This window comes from Gallus gallus, chromosome 2 (genome assembly GCF_016699485.2).
Source record: "Gallus gallus isolate bGalGal1 chromosome 2, bGalGal1.mat.broiler.GRCg7b, whole genome shotgun sequence".
Classification (NCBI taxonomy): domain Eukaryota; kingdom Metazoa; phylum Chordata; class Aves; order Galliformes; family Phasianidae; genus Gallus; species Gallus gallus.
This window is the reverse complement of record NC_052533.1, coordinates 136,843,529-136,868,698: the sequence shown is the minus strand read 5'-3', so window position 1 is coordinate 136,868,698 and position 25,170 is coordinate 136,843,529. Positions and strand designations below refer to the sequence as shown.

Here is a 25,170-nt window from a genome sequence, read left to right as displayed (position 1 = left end):
TACTAACAGGACCAGAGCTGCAGGTGTGCACTGGCCTTACAAAGAGCATGGTTCATGTAGACAGCTGGAAAAATAAATCACAAAGCTTTCTTGTGCTGGACTTTGCAATCTTTTCACTCTCTCCTACCTTTTCCTCGTGCCTGTACACACTTCTATACTACTCCCACACCAAAAAACAAAAACAAAGGGGAAAAAAAAAGCAAATATTCAGATAGAGGTTGAACTCCCTGTTGCTGAGCTGTTCCCCATGGGCTTTGGTGTTAGGGACCCCAGAAACATGAGAGAGAGTGGGAAAGGCTGTTTGAAGGCTATTCCAAACATGAGGAATGTCAAATCAAAAATGCTGGGAAACCCATTAAGGGAAATGGCACTACTTCACACTGCACCTCACTTCCAAGGTTGGAAGAAATAGATGTAAAAGAGACTGGAAGGGTTGAAACCCCCACTCAGTGCAATTGGATCTTCACTGTTCTCGGGTGGTTTTGTTTTTTGTTTTGTTAATTAAAAAAAAAAACTGCTACAATGCTTGTGATTTTCCACCAAGTCATTTCCAGCTAGGACACAGGACATAAGTCCCCATGTTTTTGAATATTACCCTGCCTTACCAAGCAGCAAGTCAAAAACCAGTTGACTACAACCAATGTCATGCTTATGGTTTGGCTCAGAGGAGGAACTGCTGTTGCTGGACAGCCCCATAACCCCTCTATGGCCTTTTACTCCACACTTGTAGAGGCTGCTGGGGTGGGAAGGTGCATGGTACAGCAGAGCTGCTCTTCTGCTCTCTATCAGAGGCCAAACTCATAATCCTTAACATTGCAGTAGTATTATTCTCCTACAAATGCAAGGCTGAGAGATGAGAGAGAGATTTATTTCATGGTGCAAAGAGGAACATGCCTCGGGTGATGTTTTTCCTGCTTTACAACTGTTTTTAGCATGCAGCTGCTGCAGCACTATCAAAAAGCATATCAGCTAGCACAGCAAAAATGCTGTTGGTCTCCACTGTGACAATACACTTAAAAACATTGCTTAATTACATGAAGGAGAATAAGCAGAAGCAAACCAGGGCAAATAATTCCTGCATGATGGATCAGGGCTGTAATGATTCACAAAAGGGAAACCACAGAAAGAAAGGAAGGTTTTGTGAACTGCTGAGTTGAGCTTTTAAACAGCATTTAAGTGAGAGCAGCCAAGAGGTCTAACTCTTCCACTGCTCTTTGTAAGCTGAGTAGAACAAAGTTGATGGGGAGGTATACAGATTGCCACAACAATAATATTTTGAGACATGAAGAAAATAAATTTGAGAATGCTATACCTTTTCAGTTCTCACGAGCTGCTGTAGATACTTCTAATTAGAAAATAACCACGTAGATACACGTGGCAGGTGCCGCATACAATGGTAATGTGTGTGATGGCCATGAAGTTCTGCCTACATGGGAGAAGCAATTCATGATTTTTCTTTCTTTTCACAGGTGAAAGCAAAGCAAAGTGCCTCCAGGACTTCTGACTCACGTCAACACAACTTGTGAAACTGGGTGCCAATACCTCCACGAAGTGGGGCAGATGCAAACGTGATGCATGCCCAGCTTGGGGGAATCCATGCCTGCAGCACAGCCACCAAAAGGATCTGAAAAACGCATGCATAAAACACTACACACGAAACACTGAAGGACTGTGGCAAAGAAATGGCTCAAAAGGTGCTAACAATAAGAGAAAAACCTGGAGAACAACGTGCCAAAGCCCATTCACACAAATGCTGCCTTTTTGCATTTACATCTCAGCTTCTCTTTAACCGCCATGTAGAGGAAAGACATGGACAAAAGTACTCCGGAAAACACAGGTGCCCTGGAGAAAATCTCAGTAAGCCTTCCTAGATCAACTTGTGTTAACCAGCACCCTGCTCTAGACATATTTCAGAGTATGCTGCTCACAGTATATTCGCTAAACTAAAACGCTCACTTTCACATTCTTGCAAAGCCAAAGACACGGCAAAAACTGTGGGCTTTCTGTGCTGTTGGTTGTATGCATGCAAGTGGCCAATCCCATCCAAGGAATGGGTAAGTTGAACACTGTGTGCTGTGAATTTTCTATTCTAAGTCCTCATCTGCAAACACTGGCTTTTTTTTTTTTTTTTTTTTTTTTTTTAAATGCAAGTTTAAGTTTTTGCCCAGAGAGGTTGTGGATTCCCCCACCCTGGAGGCATTCAAAGCCAGCCTGGATGGGGCTTTGAGCAACCTGATCCTGCTCTGCAGCAGGAGGGTTGGAACTAGATGATCTTACATGTCCCTTCCAACCCAAGCCATTCTACGAGTCTACGATAAGTTTAGAATCATAGAATCATTAATATTGGAAAAGATCACTAAGGTGACCTAGTCTAACCTTCAACCCATCCCACCATGCCCACTAAACCACGTCCCTTAGTGCCACATTTTTTTTAACACTTCCAGGGACAGTGACTCCACCATGTTCCTGGGCAATCTGTCCCAATTACTCACCACTCTTTCTGAGAAGAGTATTTTCCTAATATCTAACCTGAACCTTCTCTGGTGCAACTTGAGGTCACTACCTTTTGTCCTATCGCTAGTTGCTAAAATCTGGACTAGGACTGATTTTAGCATTTTTGCTCTCTAGAAAGTGATAAGAATAACCCACCCAGAATGAAAAGCACCATCTGGTTCAATATTTATACTGCAGCAACATTTGCTTGTCCCATTTAAGAGACAGGTTTTACCCTTGGGAGACATCACCCTCCAGTGCTGATGGGATGGGCAAGCCCAATGGGCCTGAGGTCATGTCCCGTGCCTGTGGTGGAGATGAGGAACACAGACAGGATTCTTCACTTCCTGGCCACTGCTTCCTCCTCTGGAATACGAGTTGGCAGCCTACAGCTTGAAGACCAAATGGAGCATGTGGCAACCATAACTGGGACACAAGGGCCAAATCTCCCACTGATTGATGAACTTGGCACAGCCTGGGGAAAGCCATTTTCCTTCATAGTTTGTGCTTCCTAAAGAGGTTTTAGGGTCCTACTGGACATATGGCTTTGCTGGTGCTATCCACTGGAGTCACCCAATGGACACCAGTGCGTTTTCTGAACGTGATAAGAAGGGATCTAAAATCCCTCTAGTGTCTATGGTTGCCCAGGCTCAAAACTCAGAAGGTGCCAGTGAGTGTGCTCCTGGGGCCTTGCTTTCTGCCTGGGGAGGGAAAAACGTCAAGTGGCCTCTTCCAAGCAACAGGACACATGAATCACCCCCAGAATGCCACTGGATACAAGAGCAGTTGTTCAATACCCGCCCGGGGGTAAAGCCTCCTTCCAACACCCCCCATCAATGGTTTCCAGAGGCAGTGAGTTCCAGAGATTAGTCACGCACTGTGTCAAAATTATCTCCTCTCATCAGCAACATGTCTGCTTGTAGGGTGGGTACTTGCATGTTCATCAGAGAGAAATAAAAAGCAACAGATTTCTTAAGAGAGAAATAGAGACGCTATAACAACATTCATTCTAATTAGTTTAATTACTTGTCTGTGCAGCTCCCCGAATCCTCCTCACTGGAGTGGATTAAAGTCGCTGGATTTAAGTAATTTTTCATACTGAGTCTTACCCAGCATCATGTGGTGGAAGGTCAAGAAATTCACAAACACAGAACAAAAATTATTTGTACACAGTACCTTCAGCTACGTGGCCAAAATCTGCATGTGGTCACATTTGATTTTACATATTAAAACCAGATTATTTTGCTTGGATATTCAGGTAATTTATTATTATTATTGTTATGTTATGAATTAAGCAAAGGATTCCTTGTGGGGCTGAAAGTGGTACTCTTCGCTCAAGCAACTTCTAGAAACTATTTCCCAGTTGTGCAGATTAAACCCCTACAGCAATGTCTGGTCCTCTTTCTACCTCTTTCTACCTCATGGTCACCTAGGCAGTTATGTATTGTATACATTATTATAGATTTCATATATTATTGTGCATTCTTTTTGTTCAGACTTAAGAGGGACACCATCAGTTAAATGTCTGCAGAGCAGGAAGAAAACAGGCTATTAGAGAATCAAAGCATTTAGTTTCTTTACACACTTGCAAAACTTAAGTGGCAACGCAGAAGTTTTCCTGCTTCAGGACTTCTCACACTGCTAGTCTCCTTCAGCAGTCAATCCTGCCCTGGGAATCACAGTACCCAGCCAAGCACCAAAATTTTCAAGTAAAATTAAGGCACTCACAAACACTTCTGCCAGTGAATTGCAAAGGGAAAACAAAAATCACATGCGCATACTGGGTGTTCCTCTTGCAAGACTTCAGGACAGAAATGAGCTCTAATGTTATTAAAAAGAAAGCTTTAATTTATCAAAAAGCAGTCCCTAAATCCCACTTCTGGCACAGGCAGCACACATCACAGCACAAAAGGGAGAAGTGCCCAGAGGACCTGACAGAGGGGAAGGAATGTGGGCTGAGGGCAGGAGACGGACGGTGACCATTCCTCAGCTGGGTTTAGATTTACGTTTGAGGGAGAGAGAAAGGAGAAGTCTGGGTACCAACCAGGGTGCTGAGTCTGAATGACAGACGCTGACTTACTGGATGTTTGGCCAACACTATTTGTCCGACACGTGGAGCATCCCTTGGATCAGCCTCATCCAACACAGCAGCAGCACTGAAGGAGTCTACGGAGTTCCCAGAAGAGAGGAAGGAGCTCAACGAGGAACACACAACATTAGTAACCTGCGTGTCTATAGCTGCACACCTCCCCCTTTGACTCATTCAAGATGTGGTAGAAAAACGCAGATGGTTTGTGATTTATAATGCTGGTGACTCACTGCACCTCTTCCCTTTTCCCCCACCCCCAAGGGCTTCTCTGTGTATCTTCACGTTCCCAGATGAGGAGATCAGAGGAGAAAATGCTATAAACAGACTGATGTAACATCTCCTTCCCACAGAATGACTCTAACCTTGCCCCCTACACCATGCCATTCTTCTCTCCTGCTCACACTTCCACTTCCACTTGCCTATGCTCTGTTGAACCCAATGGCTATCACTTCATGCCTTTCAGATTGACACTGCAGTCTGAACCTTGGCACTACCACAAAAGGCTTCAGAACAGTTTCCCATTTTATAACATCAGGTCTTGCTTATAATCGTAACACCTAAAAATATTCACCATCCAAAGGGAAAGTCCTGAGTTACGATGTCATAAGCTACCATCGTGTTTGAAGTATGAAGTGTATCAAAGACTTGCACAGTGATGAACAGAAATGTTTCACCTTGTGATTTCCAGAAGCAGGAACTTCAACCACCCCAGAAACTGCCAGCCAGGTGTTCACAGAACCTGGACACTCAGCATCCTTCAGATGAAGCCAGAGGAAGTCAGACCAATCTGATGCTCCAAACACTTCCAGAAAGCGCCAACTTTAAGCAGATGAAGAGTCAGCTTTTGGCCTAACTCACATGGTTGGATACTCTAATGAACTCAGGAGGCAAAACTCAGGTGACCCACATTGAAATGCCATGTATTGGTCTGGGAGTGCAAACAGACCCCAACACACATGCTTCTGCCAGGTTGGCAGCTCATGGTCACATGAGATCACCTGCTCACTAGCCAAGTTCAGGTGAATGACCCTAAACTGCTGGCAGGTGATGGAGGTGTGTTTCCCAACCTGGATCTCTACTTAAGAGGCTTCTCATAAATCGTTATACCGATAAGGCACTTGAGACATCTTCTTTTCCCCACTATTGCTGGGAAAATACAGCTTATTGCTTAAATCTGATGCAACTTCTCTCCAACCATAGCTGGTGTCCTCTCTCCAAAACAAGACAGAGACAATAACCCAGTGTAAGATCAGCAGGTCACTTCTCTGCCATTCCCAGCCATGAGAAAGGCAATCACAGACTGGCTTAAATTGCAAGGGACCTTAAAGATCATCTAGTTCCAAGCCCCCTGCTGTGTATCTTGGTGTACAGAAGGCTCACTCTCATCCTGTCACATCTTAAATTTTCTAGTGCTCTACCTGTTTAAAGGATTGATTGTTTCAAGAGAGGACTCACTTAACACCATGATAAAATGTAGTTCCTCTTTTGGAGGTTTTTCTTCTCAAAAAGGAATCATGTGATGTCCACTGTGTAAAACAGGTAGCTTTCCTAGGTTCTTTCCCCTCATGCAGGAGTCTGCCTTGGGTAGTTAATGACCTACGGTGCTCAGAGGATCCATCAGCCCACTGTCTGATGGCCTTACAGCTGTTGAGGCAGAATCCTCACACTAGGGCTGTGAATTAAGGCAGCACCATTATCCCAATTGCTCAGATGGGCAATTAAGACATGAAGACATTGTGGCTGAGGCTTCACTGAATGGCCAAGCTAATTTACCGCCTGATGCTGTCAAATGTGATGGGGCAGAGACTGCAAAAAACCATGGCCTACCCAGGAGCACATGGGAAGTAAGCAAGGCTGGAAATCATACCCAGTATGTCTGTGCTCCAGGCTACTGTTCCATCCTTCTGTAAATTCAGATCTTCCTGACTCACAAGTTAAAGACATTTAACAGCCTATGCAGAAGGAGCTGGGACTCTTAGTTTAGGGCCCAGTGAACAAGTACCAAAGTCACAAAACAACCCCAACTCTCACACCCCAGCGGGCTCATGGCAGGAAGCAAACGTCTGAAGATCAAAGGCCTGACCTATCTGCCTTCCCTTAGAAACCACTCAGCAGGCCCAACAGCACAGACACCCGGCTCTGCATGCAGGCTGCAGAGAAGCCCTCTGCTTCTGATGGTGCCAAGCCTCCCTCAGTCCTTACACAAGCTGAAAGTGTAGAGGAAGTTCTTCTGCAGCTGCAGAAACACGCAGCTATCCAGGCTGCAACAGTTCCTCCTGGTCTTCCTTTGCTTGAACGTTACAGCTTGCACTTTTCCTTTTTCTTTTTTGGCCAAATTCTGGAAAATCCAATATTATAGGGGGCTGTTGCACGTGACAAAGACCTTCTCATGACAACATCTCATTCAATATACTTGCTCTCTCTTGATGGTTCTGGAAGCCCTGAAAATCCTGAAGCTGACCCACGCCCACCCCGACACCTTTCAGTCAAGGTCAGCCTTTCTCCTCCTATTGGTAATACAAACTCAGTGTTCCTAGTGTGCATCACATTATCCTTTAATCAGTTCCTTGGTCAGCTCTGAGGTCAAAAACTGAAGGAGTGACCCTCTATAAGATGCTCAGCCACTGTTTTCCATCACCATTATCACACACCATGCCTGCTGAAGTTGTCTTATTATACCTGCTGTCTTGTTGAAGTTGTTTTATTATACCTCTGTCCTTCATCTCCTGCAGTTCCCATTTAGATCACTTCTGCACATCATTTCCACCTTACTGGCTTCCATTCTTATCTCAGCACTTTGTTTTCAACACGGATTCAATTATCCCACCCAAAACTCATACCACACAAAACACTTTGCTTTAGTATAATCCTATGGACAGTGTAATAGAGGCAGAGGACCTACAACACCTTCAGCAGAAGAGGTAAAGAGACACTAAATAGAAGACTTGCAAACATTTGCGTGTATCCTCTCCACAGCAGGCCACAAAAGTATTTCCCTCAGTTTACTGGGGTTTAGGGCAGCTAACACAAAACCAAAAGCCACCAAACACCGTCTATCATCAGAAGCCAGCTGAAGCATCACTGATGCCCCCGATGTCTACTCCATCTAAAGCCTGAAATTAATAATTATTAATAATTGTAAAATAATCTTAAGTTATTCATGAAGTAACACATTCTTGTTCTGTACCACTGTTCGAACTTGTCATCCAACTAATATGCTAATATGCAACTAATAACCTTGTAATAAAGATGAATATTTATTTTCTTGAGGATAATCGCAGATTATACATACAACTCTTCTGAGAATACCCAAGAACAGACTTAAAAGCCTTTCAAACCCATGCCTGCTGATGGGGAATGGGCCTGCCTGCACCCTTTGCTGCTCAGATCTGTCATAGGGCAGAGCCACTGCCCTCTGCACACTGCAACGCTTTGCTGTTGGGAGCACTTGGCAGGGCCACAAAGGACCTTTGTTCACGCCAGGCCCTGGGTGCACAATGCAATCCTTCCCCCTTGTCACACACTGCTGGGTTTCCATGGCCGGGTCAGAAGCGCTCCCCCCACTGCACTGTCACCTCCCGCTTTCCATGGCAGCGCTGCAGAACGGAGGGGAAAGAGGGGAGTCGGGCACTGCTTTTTGGGGCATGGATTCTGCAAACTCCAACTGAGCAGCACACGATAGATCTGTGAGTGCCGGAGCTCTGCCCTCAGTTTCTTCTTCACAGGACTTTTGCTACCAGGCTGCAGCAAAACCACCTGAGTAAGACTCTCTGATTTCCAGGTACATTCTTGTCCTTCAGAGGCCAGGAACATGGCCGTGTTAATGGCAGATAAATTGAGCTAACGTGATTCCTCTGTGTCACATCTCTCCATTTGCATCAAATCTGCCAGCCCGTGTGTATGTGTGTGTGTATGTGTGTGTGTGTGCCAGTGCAGTGGGGCTCAGAATGCAGCCCTGAATGCAGAGAGGGCAAGAAGTGTCCCAGGGTTGAGGATGGGAGCTCCAGGAAAAGATGCCAAGGTGGGGCAGGGAAGGACGAGCACAGCCTGAGATGATGCTGCTGGGAAGGAGTGGGATTTTGCAGCATGGGAGTGTCTCTATGTTTTAATTTCACTGTGAAATACAAAGAAGAGATGATTGCTGGATCACTCACAAATCATTTAAAACGCGTTCAAAAGAAACAGTGCTTCTTTTTGAAAAAAGCAGAAGGGAGTGAAAGGCATCTCTGGAAGGAAATGAAGTTCCAAAAGATCTGATCGTGTTCTGAACACAGTCAAGAGACACACCTGGAAATAGGATCAGACTGCATCATCCACACCTTCACAGACTTCTGCCACAGAGAGAGCCACAGAGAAGGACACGCTTTGTTTCTTCCATTTCTCATTTCAAACATCACAGGATTCAGAACAAACCAGTCCCTATTTCCAAACCCAGCTCTGATTTGGAACAGCCAAAGTTCAGATGCTTTGGCATCTGCCTGGAACGCCCCTTACACTCCCAAACCACAGAGGGACAATATTTCACCCAGACAGATTACTACCGTGCCAAGGAATAAACTGTCAATGACAACAAGAAGAAAGAATTGGCAAAACCTCCCATTCATTTCTTCCTTACCAGTGTAAACGTTTGCCATCAGGACACCTTAAGCATGATGAAGCGTACTTGACAGTTACCTCCTCCTGTCTCCTCCCACACGCTTTAATTCCACATACTCACTGCTTCCTGCATGGACTCATTACAAGTATTGGCCTTTCTGTCTCCCTGGATCCCCCTTGGGCTGCTTCATAGCACGTCCAGATGAACAAACTGTAACAATGGTTCTTGAGCAATACTTCAGAAATGCAGAAGAGCAGAAGAAGGGAGCCGCGCATTACAGCGACATCTTACTGAGGAATATCTGTCTAAATCCTTTTATTTTTTTTCAACTGGGCTTCTTCTTCTCCTGTTTCTGGTGAGTAGGAGGGATCTCGGTTGAAAAAAATCCAGGCTGGTTTATGCACATGAAAAACATCTCCCTGGGGGAATGTGTCTCAGTCGCCTCTTACAAGGTCAATTGATTATTTCACGTCGCCTTTTGGCATGTCAGAAGTCTCCTGTTGAGCAATTCCGCTGCACTAAAAAGTATCTGAAGAACTTATTTTTGAGTAGTTTCTTACACATAATCGATTCTCCCCAAAAGCAAGAAAATCTAACCACCGTTCTCCAAAAAGATGACAGCAGAATGTAATGCAAAGAAGCCATAGGAAGGCAGAAGCACAAAACCAGGAACCAACTCGGAAGGCACTCCTGCTGCTCTCCACACCGCCAGAAGGAAAGCAACCCAAGCTTGAGTCTGTAACATCCCATAAGCCTCATTAGTTCAGTTTTCTTCTCTTTTTGTACAATTCAAGCTTCTTTCCAACCCCACCTCCACTTCTTGCTTTAATCCCGAAGCTCTCCCTCGCCTGCCTCACTCACGGATTATCTTCTTGCTAAAATTTTCAAACAAGGCCAAAGAGAAGTCAGAAGGAAAGCATTAACCCATGCCCACGTCCCACGCCAAGTGCAGGCTCCGGCCCTGTCTGCAGAGGGATGGTGTGACAGAAGTGCTAAGTCTCACTGTTTCAAATAAAAAGACCGGTGATTTGGGCAGCTCTTGCTTGCCTCTGCAGCCAAATGGAGATGGAAACTCAGCAAAACCCTGAGCACAACCATCATGGAAAGCGTTCAGCAACAGCTCATGAAGCGCTCATTCCGTAAGAACCCCAAACTGGAGCGCTATTGCATGGTGCTGGCACTGAAATAATCTCCACTCAGCCCATGCATGCTAACAGCAAAGTTCTGCAAGAAGTTCAGGCTCACGTCTCCTCTGACACAGTATGTTACTAATCCACAGTGCTGCCTACCAGGGCCACGGAGCGTGAAAAGCAGGAAAACAGCCAGAAACAGGTCTGCAGCAAAGCAACCAGAGCATGCACTCATTCCCAATGACTTCAGCAAACACTCCTCCCTCCTTTCCTGTGTGCTGAAAATAGGCTCCAACCAACCAGTCACTGACATTCAGCAAGATGCTGATGTTCAGGATTTGTTTGCCAAAACACATGTGCTCCTTCAAGGGAGGAAGGAGAGTAAAAAGATCCTTAACTGTATGATTTCAAAGCCACTGATTTTGTGACCTGCTTGTGTTCACTGAGTTCATCTCCCAGTTTTACAATGTTTGTGAAAACTTCTCTCTTTAAAGCAACCAACCAACAAAAACCCTGCTCTGAGATTGGTGCAATGTGGCAGTTCTTGCCATGGCAACCCATCAGCTCTAAGTGTGCATTTCTGGATGGACCTCACTGCAAAACGAAGCAGGGCAGGGAAAGAGCATGCAAAAAAATCTCTGGTGGTTGAGGCCAGCCTGGCAATCCCACCACCAGGACATGCAGGGAAAGAACCTCAGCTCAAACCATTGAACACCTGCTTGGTCATTTGCAGGTTGGTTGATCTGCTTGTTTTGTAAAGCATGGTCCATGCATTTTGTTTCCCAAACAGCATGGAAAACTACCTTTGCAGCACCAAAAGGGAGCAGAATTAAGGAAACTGGACCATGCTCCCAGATGGTCTACATATACCATATGAAGTGCAATATCTCCAGCCTGAGGACACAGCCCAGCTCCCTTGGTGCTTCCAAAGATACCACTGGATGTGTTGCACTACTAGCACCGACCTGCTGTGGCTTCAGCACCCATTAAACACTCGCTATGCTTTCAAGCTTGTCTTCACAACCACAAGTCTTTCTCTGACACAGCCCCCTCTCCCTAACCCTTTAATGAGTAGTTTAGGAATTCAGCACCCTGACATGCTGGCAGGAGCTGAGACCTCCAGGCACACCTCATCTTAGGATATTCTTCAATCTAGCTATCTAGCCAAATCCATTGTGTAACTGCTCAGGATCCAAAGCTGGCACTCAAGCCAACTTTTTCCTCCCTCCCAACAGCATTCCCTCTCTATCTTATCACCTGCAAGACTCTGCCCTAAGTGCTCAGATTACCCAGGCTGGAGCTATCTAGAGTTATTTCTCCTGAGGCTTTATGTGAAAGTTTAGTTGCACAACAGTTTCTGAGGTTTAGGGAAAACTATGTTCCACGGCTGAAAAAAAGGCAAGAGCTGATGCTGTTATCCGAAATCACCCAACCCCAAAAACCAAATAAAGTGGGAAGAGAAGAAGCAATAGTCCAGTGCTTAAGGTTGGGTCTGACAAAGATTTGAAACCACATCTCCAAGGAGTGTTCAAAGCATTATCTCAATCAAAATTCCTTTCCATGATTTCTTTTTCTCATGGAAGGGTCACTGGAACAGGTTGCCCAGAGAAGTTGTGGATGCCCCATCATTGGAAGTGTTCAAGACCAGGCTGGATGTGGCCTTGAGCAACCTGGTCTGGTGAAAGAAGTCCTTGCCTGCAGCTGCGGGAACTAGGTGGTCATTAAAGTCCCTTTCAACCCAAACCATCCTATGATCTGCTTCCTTTCTGATGTCTTTTGCCTTCTTCATCCCCACCATAACGTTAAGGGGTTGAGGAAGCTTGGTCAGAAGGAACAGGAGAAACTACTCAGGTAGCTCCTGCTCTGTGTGGCCTTCAGCAATGCTCCCGAGGCTCTGGGGAGGAAGGGTGCTCCTGCCTTGGGAGGCAATCATGCCCAATGTGACCCAGTGAATCCAATTCCTCTGGTATCTCTGCGGCCTCGCATCAGTAAATTAAAGAGACTGTTATGAGTCATCTCATAACATACTAAAATAAAGGGAATATGATGAAACGAAACACAATTACACACAACATTGCTGAGACATCGGATCTGGCTGCTGAAATCAGTTCCCAAACCCCTCCAAATACTGAAATACACATCAATAAGCTACACCAAAACCATGTCAGGTCAGGAGGTCACCCTGGCTTGAGTAATCTGCAGAATGAAGCCGATGTCTACATGCTTGCTGGCCTCTTTTGCCACTTGCAAAGGCTCAAGCACAGCATGCCTAGCTGTTTCTGAACAGTGAAAGGTGGCACTAACCAAAAGTTCAAGGGTTCTGTCCGTAGGACTTCTGTCTTAACTGTTGTTGCATGAGTGAGTTAAGAGTCTTAACATTAGGTCTAGATAGATGAGTGAACAAAGGGCTCTCTGTGTTCTTCTCATCCCTTGTTTCTAGTTCTAGATCTTACTCTTTCAGAGCAAGGATAGAACAGATTTTACTTTGCTTGTAGAATAAATTAGCCTAGCTGCTGAGGTCAGTCTTTTTGGACCAACATAGATTCCACCAAGGCAAATCAGTGTTGTTGGATTCATCCTTTAGGAAGGATGAAGGACAGCCACTGTGGCATTTCAACTTTCTTCCTTTGAAGGCTGGACAATTTAGTGTTGCTATCCAGTGGCAAGAACAGAAAAATGCCCCTTTCCAGACTGCCCAAAGATACCTTTTCAGTGCTCTGAAAGCTGAACAATGGCATGGCCCAAGCTGCGGGGTTACAAAAGATGTCCTTCCCTGTCCACATCCCAGGAATGCCACCCACCAAGAGCCTTGACCCCCAGACATTTAGCCCATGTACATGAACCTGAGATGGGATCTAAGCCCCAGTGGTTCAGAGGAACCAAAGCACTGTCTGATGCTTGCATCAAAACCAAAATCAAAACCACACACAGTAGAAACCCACCAAAACCATACTAGGAGGGGAAGAGAATGATTTGAGATTTCTTACCAGTTCTGAAGTAAGAAATCAAGGGGGTGTTAGTGAAATACAAGTCTTTCCTCCTTGGACAACCCTGTTTCAACATGCAGGTGCACACATGCTTGGTGTATATCAAACTATACAGTAGCAGCACACGCCATCACTGTTTTTGTAGGGTGTAAATAGTGCCAGGAAAGAAGCACCTTTGAACTGAGCCCTCTGCTTCCAGTCCCAAGTGACTCAAAAGAAGGGCTGTCTGAAGATGCTCAGTAGAGGGTCAGTTGTACTCGGGAGGTAGAAGAGCTATAAATCAGTCACTTTAAAATAGAATAATAATAATGGGGGAAAAAAAACCACCAAAAAAATCCCTGAGGCTTGCTGGAAAGAAGTAAAATTGGGGAAAAAAAGGGAAAGATGAAAAGTGCCTGCAATCTCTTTAATGTGCCACTGAAGTTCTTATGAAGAGAAAGCAGAGAAATGATAAGAAAAGGAAAGAAAGGAAAAGAAAGCAGCCCGTTGACAACTAGCTGCAGATATGTTTTTCTAATGGGCAGTAGGTCAGAAGGGCATTTCCATCTGGCCTGCTTAAACTGGAGCTTTGATGATGTTACATATATGATTTCAATACAAATTTTATCTTCGTGGAGTTGAAAGTATATTCTGTATGTGTGTGTACATGTGTATCACTGCATGGATGATAGTGGAGGGTCTTCCAGTGGGGAAAAAGGGTGATTTGCAGGTAATGATGAAAACAGCAGGTGTTGGGTTGCACCTCTGCTGTTTTTAGGGTTGGGCAGGAGACAGGAGAACAGAAAGGAAGAGGCAGCAACAAGGGGCTAGAAAAGTCCTGGACAGAGGGGAATAGGAGAATAACTAAGGAATGGCTTTGTCCTCAGCCTCCTACACACTGCTCTCCACCTGAACCCAGAGCAGGAGTTACCACACCCCCTCGCTGCTGTCCAGGCCCAACTCTGCTCCCAAGGCTCAACACCTCGGCTAACGCAGTGATGATAAAACACTTCACTCCATTTACAACAGTGGTGATTTGCACCTCTACAGATAGATGAAAAGATGCCCTAGGCATCCTCCTCCAAAAGGATTACAAAAAAGGCAAGACCATGCACCCACATTCTGCTTTTCTTTGACTGTTCCACGGTGCTTTTCCAATCTAATTCATTAAGGACTGTGCAAACAGACTGGAGCCTGTAAGAGTTCCCAATAAATTAGCCACTTGTCTAACACTGATGAAGTTAAAGAATGTTCGCAAGGAGCAGAAGTCAAGGTTTGAAGCACAGATTAGGCACAGGCTGAGCAGATTTGGAGCCTGGCTTTCAGAAAACCCTACACTACAACTTCAGTAATCTCTTAATGCAGACTTAGGATAGGTTAGCAACAATTAGATGAGACTGTACTTTCTCTTAAGGTGCATAAGATCCCCAGAGAACATCGCTGTTTGTGCTGGCACAGATTTGCTGTACACTCAACTGCACACAAAACACACCTACATGCAAAGGCATTTAATCAAATAGATCCTGGGAAGCCATACACTGCAGCAAGAACAAATAAGGAGTTAACAATTTCTGATGGTTTTACTTTGCAAAGGGCAGCATAGAAAGGAGGATGCTTTTTTTTTTTTTTTTTTTTTTTCAAATTTAATTTCACAATCCCTGTAGATTATATTCCAGGAAATTACTCTGTTATGTGAATACTGTTACTGAATGACATTTTGCTCCCATTATCTCAGAGTCTTCTTGGCACGTGTGTCAGATGTGATTCACCATATGTTTAATGACATGCAACACACTGGTTCAAATATATCCCACTAATGCAACCAGCCAAGAGAGCCTCTATTTTCTTACGCTTCATGTTACAACTTAACTCAGAAATGCCTCAGTTAGTCACACAGTCCTCATCCAATTTGAAGATCTCCCATGTAGATTTATGGAAGTTTAGACAACAAAAGAAAACCTCTCGAGACAGATAAAACTGCTTTTCATAAATTTGAGAAAGACAGAATACCATTTAACTGTTAGCACTGGGAGTATCCCAATCCCAATACCTTCTCCAGCATTTCTGAGCTATTCTTGTAGAATGACTTCTCTGTATGATACGATGTAGGATTTTTATAGTGAGACTGTTTTCCCAGACCAACAGCTTTTCCCCAGTTCCAGCTTGAGTGCTACAAAAACAAACAATCACCAATCCCTGCCCCAAAGAGTTTATACCGTTTCCTTCCTCAAAGCAGAGTTAGGAGGATCATAGAATCATAGAATGGCCTGGGTTGAAAAGGACCACAATGATCATCGAGTTTAAACCCCCCTGCTATGTGCAGGGTCGCCAACCAGCAGACCAGGCTGCCCAGAGCCACATCCAGCCTGGCCTTGAATGCCTCCAGGGATGGGGCATCCACAACCTCCTTGGGCAACCTGTTCCAGTGCGTCACCACCCTCTGTGTGAAAAACTTCCTCCTAATATCTAACTTAAACCTCCCCTGTCTCAGTTTAAAGGAGGATTACCAGCTGTAAACTGCTTTGAAGGTAAAAAAAAAGAAAAAAAAGAAAAAAAAATGGTGTGCTAAATATTGCTGTCCCCATGAGTCAACACAGACTCCTGAAGATGCCCTACTAACCATTTATACTATGATAAAAATAGTAATTTAGAGCAATAAGCTAGATGCTTTACAATTGGTGGCTCAGGAACAACAAGCAGCACCAAGTGTTACTGTCTGTGATTTGCCTTGCAGGCAAATTTGCTGGAAGGTTAAACCTAACAAATTTCCACTCATTCAGTCAGATACGTTTTGTTCAGTCCCTTTAGCCCAGTGAAGGCAAAGAGCTGATGGTACTTCTGCCCCACAGAGAGCACAGAGCCAGCGGTGTCCACTACAACTCCAGGACACATGGAGGTGTCCCACCCACACTGCCCTCACCCTCACCGAGGCAAACAGGACAGCTGGCTCCTTTGCTCAAATATGTGAGGTGATATCTGAAAAGGAAAGCACAATTAGATCCCAGTGAGTCACCGTCACTGCATCTGAAGGTATTGTGCTTCAGGTGGACACAAAAGAGGACACTACACCTGAGCACAGTGCTACTGATGCACCACGGAGCACAGTGGGGCTTTCAGGAGGAGAAGCAACATTTTCAATTCTCTTGCCGTCCAGAGACCTGATGGGTGCAGCAATGCATGGGCTGGGAGATGCACTGCAGAAGGGCGACGTCAAAAACAGGAACACAGATATTGTGATTTGCAGGTGTACTTCACCAGCTAAACTTACTGTTTATTTATTTATTTATTTATTATTTGCTCTGAAGACTTGCCATTAAATGCACTGGGTTGAGAAAGCAATAAAAGCACGGACAGGAGGGCAGCTGGGTTGCCCAGAAGCTGTGCAGTGTGCTGTGTGCAGCCAAGCAGAAGGGGATTTGAAAACGCAGCCACAGCACAAAGCGGCAGCTTCAGGAGGTGGTGACAAGCCCTGGCAGAGACATCGTACAGGAGGGGGCTGAGGGAAACCCCGGCCACACAAAGCCCCTGCTGCAACTCAGCTGTATGGGAGTCACCAGTGCTGCTCACTGCATCCCTGACCATGCTGCACTGCTGCTGCAGAGTGGCACTGAGTCCATCTTGGGGGATTTATTTTTGGCTGGTTGGTCTCACTGAAGCTGTTCTCTGCTGAAAAGAGAGATGTGTATCACCGTCACCTTGCGCTTACTGCAACTGAACAGCTTTCCTTGTCTGCTTCCTACACCCCTAGCGCTCCTCTGACAACCAGCAAGAACACAGAATAGAACATCCTGAGTTGGAGGGCACCCAAAGGGATCACAGAGTCCAACTCCTGGCTCCACAAAGGACCACTCCAAATCCAAACCCTACATCTGAGAGTGTTGTCCGAACACTTCTTTAACTCCGGCACCTTGGGGCCGTGCCCACTGCCCTGTGTATCCCATTCCATGTCCACCACCCTCTGGTGCAGACCCCGTCCCTAACCTCCACCCGTCCCTCCCCTGACACAGCTCCATGCCGTTCCCTCGGGCCCTGTCGCTGTCACACAGAGCAGAGCTCAGCGCTGCCCCTCCGCTCCCTGTGAGGAGCTGCAGCCGCCATGAGGCCTCCCCTCAGCTGCTCTGCTCTGGGCTACACAAACCCAGAGACCTCAGCTGCTCCTCAGTCCTTGCCCTCCAGACCCTTTCCCACCTTTGCAGGCCCAGGCCCTGGTGGCTTTGCACAACGTCTGGCTGCCCCACAGCCTCCCCACCACCTCAGCACTCACCCAAGCCTCTCGTCACAGTCAGCAGTTCATCTGAGTGACACAATTACTCAGCCAGACGTGGCTGGAAGGAGATACTCAGCCATCCCCATGACACGCAGAAAATGTACACTTCATTGCTTTTGGAGCTTCTCTTAGGAAGGGAAGCAGCACAGCTTCTACGGTAGCAGACCCAAGCACAACTCAGGGCTGCAATAGGCAGCACTACACATTACCCGAGAGCTGTGGGATGCTCAGATTTCTGCCCTTTTTATAATGTGTTTAATATAAAAACAGCCCTTACAGAATCACAGAATGGCTTAGGCTGGAGGGGATCTTAAAGATCACTGAGGTGGGGATTGGGGTCAGCTTACTGACTTGTGATACCAAGTGTGTGCATGGATCCTAAACCGCTAACAGGCATTAGGTCTTGCTTTGCTTTGGGTATCCCTGTAGCTGCAGCAGCTCTGAGCACTGGGGAGATGTGTCCTTTGTGCCAGCTTGGGCCTTTTTGCTGGCTTACTGTGAATTGAAGCCCATATAGCACCTTGCATTGCGGCTCACGCACATGAGGAGGCCGAGCTGCTGAGGCTGAGCCAGGACCTGGCAGTTTAGCTCTCCTACTGCAGTTCACATCTGTAACAGAGCTTTTATTTCCCTTTGCAAATCATATTTCAGTATTTTTTAGGAAAAGTCCATATGACACATCAATGGAATCGCAACTCCCATTGCACTGCTGGATCACGGCTGGGCTCCTTGAGACAGCCACCAGCTGGCAGAGGGGCTTAAACAGAGGGATCCCATGTACAGAAACAAGGGAATGCAGAAGAGTGCTTTAAAGAACTGTCTAATGCACTATTTGCAATAGTACAACAGCAACAATATTATCATTGCAATTGGTGTTGCTGTATAGCATGACTTCAGCATAAATAGGAAGGAAAGCTTTAAGTCTCAGTGCTGGGCTGCTCAGCCTCATTCCAGCCTTCTGTGCCAGGGACCTGGAGAGGCACGATGGAGATATGCGCCGCACTATCTATAGTTTCAGACTCTTCTGTGTGTGTCAAAACACCGAACAGCTTTCCCCTCCCTCCAGGAAACAAAGGTGTTATTTTCCAAATGCCGTTTCACTACAAGATTAAGTGATGCGATGCAAATGGAGACGAAGTGTGCAATACTGGAGTTAATCAGAGAAAACAGGGGCCCCGAGAGGGAATCCCACGGGGGTGACACATTTATTTCATGATTATCCCACAAATGACATTAAGTATCCACCGAGTCCCTGAAGGCAGCATTCCTGCATAAGAAGCAACCCCACTCACCAAGCACAACCGAACCTGCGACCATTCTCTAAATTAAAGGTATTTACAAAGACAGCTGTTAAATATTTATTTTTCTCTTGAGGCCGAGTTCTCTGTTCATTTGTGTCTGCACAGCACCGGGGAGCAGAGGAGCTCACCTAAAAAAAGACCAGGAACCAGTCCAGGGACCGGCCCCAGCACCAGCCTCCTCCACAAGCTGGCGAGGGAAAAGCATCCAACCTCGCATGGAAGAACAGGCAGCCAACAAAATGGGCATGAGCTCATCCGGCAGGCAACGGTAGAGCAAGGAAGTCCAGCAACAAAGCAGCATTTAAGAAAAGCCACCGAAGCCCGTCCTCACAGAGCAGCTTGGTGTTAGGCATTAAAGAAGCGACAACCTTCAGTTGTCAAGTGTAACTGCAGATTTGCATTACATTTGCTTTGTGTCTTGGGAACATGCATACGTTTCTCACAACTAATGAATTACAGTGATTTATTCGGTTTTCTCCTTTGGGAAGCTGACAGTTCTGAGGGGGGGTGGGGGGGGGGAGAAAAAAACGCCACCAAAACCTGTGGCTCTGAATACACTTCACTGCTAACCCTTTGTAGTAGTGTTTGTAATAGTTTTTACTCCGGCTTGCCAAAAGCTGAGTTTTAATTAAATATTAAAAAGCTATTTGTTAAAATAACGTCGCCATAGCAACTGGAGAAAGCTAAAACACCCCGGTGTTTCTGACTCACAGCATATTAATCAACCTCCAGCCATTATATCATGAGCACCCCCCCACCGGGCCCTGTGCCCCCCCAGCAGGGCAGTGCTCGCTGCTGGACTCTGCCCCAGGTTCAGCAGGGCCAGCTCCTGATCCCAGCCAAGCACGGGAGCCACGAGCTCCAGTGCACCTCCCCATCTATTTCATAAAATATCACTCAGTCTTATCACAGAATGGCTTGGGTTGGATGGGACCTCAAAGCCCACCCAGCCCCAACCCCTGACATGGGCTGCTTGCTCCCCACCGGACCAGGCAGCCCAGGGCCCCAGCCAACCTGGTCCTGAGTGCCTCCAGGCATGGGGCACCCACAGCTCCTCAGGGCAGCCTGCATCAGTGCCTCACCGCTCTCTGAGTGAAGGGTTTCTAAAACTGCTGGGGCCTGTCCTGCAGCAGGTGCTTGCCTACCGCCAGGCCCGGTGTGTGGAGCTGCGTCATCAAGGACCCAGGCAACTTTGATTTGAGGAAGTGGAAGCAGAGGCAGAAGTGTGGCTGCATGGCTCAGACGAAGCCGGGGAAAACATCCCCCTCCCCAACGGCTTCATTTTGTTCATTTAGCCTCCCCTCCGCTCATCTCTTTCTAATGGAAAAAAAAAAAAAATACCTAATCGCATAGTTATTAATCAGAGGGAATGTGATGAATATTACAGCATTTGTACGCCAGCGTTGGTTTCCTGCTGCTTTGTTTGGGTGTCACAGACTGTGACTATGACAACCGCAAGCAGTTATTGGACTGATGTCATTTGTGACATCATGCTTAATGGAAAAGAAAAGGAAGAAGAGACGCGACCAGAAATGCGAAGAATGGAACAAAACCTGCTTTCTTCTCTTTTCCTCATTCCTCCCAAAGCCGGGTCCTGGGGGATGGCTGCGCTGAGGCTGATGGAAAGCTGGAGCAGCTCTGGCGTTAGCAAAGCCTGGGATGTGCTGAGCACTGGGGAAAAGCTGCCCCCGGCTGTGGGACGAACGTGGGTCTGATGTCACATGGAGGAAATCTCCTCACCCTCTCCTGGCTGGGGGCTGAGGGCACCATCCAGAGCCAAAGACCTCCGCAGAGTGCTGCCACACACTGCTGGCACAGCTTTGCTTTGCTTTGGTAAAAAGCGTTTGTAAATTCACCGCTCCGACTCCAAATAACAAAAACCAAACCTGCAGCCCTCAAAACCCATCCAAATCATATGTGGCAGAGAAAGGCTTCCTGAAAGAAGAATCTCCTTCCCAGCACACATCCAGAAGTTCCATCAGAAAACAGTTCATTTTTCCAAGTGACTTCTTCCAAGCTTTTCCAATCCACAAAATGTGCTTCTCTGCCCTCCACGCCTCCCTGCCGGACCTGCCATGTCTCACCAGCCCTGATACTGCAGGCTGTGCTGGCATCTCCTTGTCCCCTACACAGCATCCCGCTATGGGACAGGTGCCACTCTGCTGTGATGTGTCCCCCTCATAGAATCACAGAATCGCCTGAGTTGGAAGAGACCTTTAGAGGTCATTTGGGCCAACTCTCCTGCAATGAACAGGGACACCTATCAGGCTGCTCAGAGCCCCGTCCAGCCTGACCTTAAATGTCTCCAGGGACAGAGCATCCAACACCTCTGTTCCAGTGCTTCACTGCCCTTACTGTAAAACACTTCTTCCTTATATCCATATATCTGTCTTCTGCAGCAGGGCAGTGTCTTTGAGAGCTGCCATGTGACACAGCTCTCTCCAGCAGGCAGGTCACACACTGTGAGTGTCAGGAGATAACTGGGGATGGAAGCAGCCTTCTCTCCCTCCTCTCGCCAGCACACCTTTCCAGGCTGAATGCCCAAAGCATTTTGCAGGACAACACCAGAGAGCAGAGATAAAGGAGATCAGCTCTTCTACCTCTGGTTTCTCCTCCACCTTTTTGTTTCTCAGTTGGCATTGCCATGCGGCAGCCATCTCCCACTGCCCAGCTCCTCTTGGCTTTGGTCAAACAGCCTTTCACAAGCCAGAGCATTAGAAGACAGGAAAATGGGAATTTACTGTCTCCTTTCTCTGCTGAACAATGACTGCATCTCACTGCAATAAGTTCAGAGCCATCTGAGACTACATGAGTTACCTGGGCAGCTTCCAAGCAATTCTGCTTTATCTCTCACCCTCTTAACACAGCCATGATATATCAGAGCTCCTGCATCGCTGCTTTGCTTTGACTTAACAACACAGCATTTGCGTGGCACCAGCACTCTGCCTTTGAAGAGCTTGAGCACAACACAAGCAGGTCCCCCTGTTTGCTCCTCTTGCAGCAGCAAGCACCATGCGGGTGCATTAGGACACACATTTGTCAGGACTTCAGAGATGCTTGCAGAGCAGAGGCCAAATTTCAACACAGCCTACTTAACAGAGAATGAAACATCTGAAAGCAAACGTTGCCTGAACAGCATTCCTAATGTACAGCTACGCTTTGAGAGACACAACATGCTACACAGCACCTTTCTGCTGAATGCATCTTTCTAACTCAGTCTCTACCCATCCCATCTCTCTGCAGCCAGCACAGTGCAGAGAACGAGGCCAGAGCCCCTCTGAGCGATGCTTTGTAAGCGACTGACAAGAAATAAACCCACAGCTTGATTAGCAGCTCTCCTGTGGCAGCCTGAGCACCAACGGAGGAGGAGAAAGCACTTTTGATTCAAAGGGAGGCTAGACGATGGAACTTACTGAGGACAAACCCCAGACACCATCATGATTTCATGCCATTTTTCTCCCAGTAATAACGGGACTCATTGCTGGTATCCATCACAAAAGGCTGAAAACAGGATTCCCTGTTGCGGGGTTTCTGCTTACCCATTTCTGAATGCCTGCCAGTTATTTATTTAGCAATTTTTACCACGTCTTTTTTTTTTTTTTTTTTTTCCTGAATGCTGATGGACTCCATTTCATTCCTGTTAACATAACAAAGCCCTTTCTTTTTTCAGGCTGATTTCAATTTGGGGTTTTATTCTGCTGTAGCCCAAATAGATTTGTGTTGGTGTAACAGAAAACAGGCTGTATGCCACAGAAATAAAAATGGAAACAAAATTCTGCTGATTTCCAAGTAACCATAGATTTCTACCACCAACAGAAGAGGGTAAAAACAGGACTGAAGTTGGGCTGATTTTAAAAACCACAAAAAAAACCCCAACCCCTGTACAAGTGCTCTGATAGGAAAATGTATGAAAAAGCTGTGAATTCTGGCAATGCAGAAGGAAAATCCTTGGTGTGGTCATTGCTTCTATGTAACTGTATGACTAGATAGATGACTAGATACCTGTTTAGCTATAACCATAACTACATAGCTATGTATAGTTATATATACAGAGTGCATATATGTATGCATAGTATACACATACAACATATATATACACACATACACTATATATATATAAGTTCTGCATGTATGTATATACATATATATATATATATACTCACACACACAAGATACTGGCTGAGCTGCTTTGAAGCAAGGAATGGAACCAGGCATGCAGATGTCTCACGTGGTGCCAAAGTACCTCTGAAGTTCCTCGATCAGATCAGACAGGAGCCAAATATTGGGTTGTTTTTCTGTGCTGATGACAGGGTTGGGTTGCTGTATGCATGCACACACACTCAAAAACAACCTCATGGCAAATCCATGTTTTTCTCCCCTTTCAGAACACACGAGCTTTCTTCTTGAGGAATTCCTTGCCTCAAGTCTCCATTAATGTTTTTTGTCTTTTAATGTCTGGTAGGGCTTGAAATCAACAAACAAGCTTCAGACGGTGCTAATGGTCCATTCTATTGACCGTATTCATAGTTAAATGCATTCATGTGGTTCATATCTGCAACGAGATAATTACTCAGCCTATGTGGTAATACAATGCTGACTTTATTTTGTGGGTTGCAAAGAGGTGCCAGAGACACACAACTGGTTCCAAAGTACTGGAGTTACTTGCTGTAAACAGTTCTAAAAGTGTCTTCTAAAAAGGATTTCTTTTTATTCTTCCTTCTGTTCGAGCAAGCTCGGGTTTCTCATGTAAAAGGAAAATAGAAATAAAACATCTACTCACTGCACTGTATTTCTTACATCCTGGGAATTCAGCACTACTGTTGAAGGTGAGCAGAACTTCAGACACCTACAAAAGAGAGGGAACGCTGTGTAAGTCCAGGAAAATCGGGGAGAAAAACAGCAAAACAGCAACTATCCCACTCTGCTGCAATTGAGCTTATTTGACGGCACCCAAGAATGCTGACTGATGGGAACTGCAGCAGTGCCTCTTCCATGACTGCTGACAGGACCACACAGATGTGCTCCGGGATGTAGTGCTGCATACCTCGGGAGCCCCTTGGGAAAAAGAAAATCCCACATTTCCAAGGCCAAGCAGACAGCGGGGAGCACTCACATAGGGACGTCCTGAGATACGGCTGCTGTTGGGCTGGAAATACCCACAAACATCTGCTGCAGCAGACACATACCAAAACCGGCTCTGGCTACTGGGAGCCTCGACAAAACGCTTCTGGCCTACTGCCCTTCTCCTCCTTCAAAGGACTCACCGGCTGGGTCCTAAAGCTAACGTTGGTTTCCCTCATTTCCTACCTTTTTTTTTTTCCCCCTTTTTTTCTTTTTTACCTGCAGACGGGAGGGAAAGGTCTGAGAAATGCCCTGCCTGAGGGTGAGGGAATAAACACCAAGGATATGTGAAGGAAAACGAATGGTCACAGGGCGATCTGAGTGAAAGCAATACATCCAGCCAATCTCCCCCCTCACGAGACAGAAGCTTATCGATTGTTTTGGCAGTGCCCAGAATGCAGCTAAAGCTAAAGAACTTGAAACTTCACACACTCTGTGCTATCTGGGTATGGAAAGGTTGGCTGGGAAACCTGACAGCAAGTCAGAGAAATAACCCAAAGTCCTGTGCTCCTTTCCAGCAGGCTAAGGAGTCTGAGGCTCTTTTCAAAGGAATCACAGAATCATTAAGGTTGGAAAAGACGTCTAAAATCATCCAGTCCAACCATCAACCCATTCCCAGCATTCCTATAAACCATGTCCCTCAGTGCCATGTTTCTTCAACACCTCCAGGGACAGTGACTGCCACCTCCCTGGGCAGCCAGTTCCAGATACAGCTTCCAGATACCAGATACAACTGGATTTCCTGAAAGAGTATCAGAGCTACTCAAGTAGCCAGGAGCTACACAACCAAAAATGCTTCTTAGGAGCTCAGAATAGAAAAAGCCGCATGTTTATTCACAGATAAATGGGAAACTGCTTCCCATTTTGCTCCGTCTCAAAGTAAGGCTAAATGCTGGTTTCATCGCGCTGTAACAGAGAACACCTCTACCTGCCACAGGGGTAGAAACCGTCTTGCACTGGGATTTTGGGAGAGAATCTCCCATTCTCCTATCTTGTGCTATAATCCTGGTGCCAAGCAGTTTCAGTATTTAATGGGATCAGTTCAGGGATCTTATACAGAATCCACTCTCTGAAATCTGCCTTTTCAGTGCTGCATCCAACATACAAGTGACTCTGCCTTGCTAAGAGGCCTCAGACCAGCCCTACAAATAAAATGCTTTCAACCACCAACCAAATACCTACAGTACTAAGTAGCCCTCTCATTCC

At 46.1% G+C, this 25,170-nt stretch overlaps 1 protein-coding gene and 1 long non-coding RNA gene across 23 annotated transcripts in view; one reads left to right on the top strand and one right to left on the bottom strand.

Moving 5' to 3' along the window:
- Positions 1-25,170, bottom strand: part of ZHX2 (zinc fingers and homeoboxes 2) — a 67,919-nt gene that overhangs the window by 13,659 nt on the left and 29,090 nt on the right. For 4 of the 22 annotated variants that reach the window (XM_046938286.1, XM_015283161.4, XM_040695947.2 and 1 more), the window contains exon 2: positions 23,624-23,689. The gene's annotated coding sequence lies outside the window, so the exon portion shown is untranslated. Of the gene's footprint in view, positions 1-1,312; positions 1,625-2,728; positions 2,886-4,573; positions 4,689-23,006; positions 23,144-23,623; positions 23,690-25,170 lie in introns of all 22 variants that reach the window. The other 18 variants (XM_046938287.1, XM_046938271.1, XM_046938288.1 and 15 more) reach the window with 15 other exon arrangements.
- LOC121109912 lies at positions 1,618-12,047 on the top strand. The gene is made up of 2 exons (XR_005857651.1): positions 1,618-2,054; positions 2,716-12,047. It is a non-coding gene; the product is annotated as an uncharacterized LOC121109912 (long non-coding RNA).